A 377-nucleotide genomic window follows, 5' to 3' on the forward strand; every position below is an offset into this window, starting at 1 on the left:
GCATGGCCGCAGCTCTAAGCTGAAACTATAAACAAAAAATATAAGCATACATATAGGTATATATACGTTTATGCATGTATATAGATATATACATACATGTATGTATATGTGTATCCCTATATATATAAGTATATATATATATATATATAATTACATATATACATGTAATTATATATATATATATATATATATATATATATATATATATATATATATAATACTGATACCTTACGTCAAGTATGTTGCCTATGCCCATCATGCGGCAATGATTCCATGTTGTTAAACTCCTGGTGTTGTAAAAACCTAACACCCACACAGACGCATATATACTTTCACGGGTGCACACATACATATGCGCGCACACACACATATACATA

Source organism: Octopus bimaculoides, chromosome 1 (assembly GCF_046866305.1).
Source record: "Octopus bimaculoides isolate indiv1 chromosome 1, ASM4686630v1, whole genome shotgun sequence".
In the NCBI taxonomy this organism is placed as follows: Eukaryota; Metazoa; Mollusca; class Cephalopoda; order Octopoda; family Octopodidae; genus Octopus; species Octopus bimaculoides.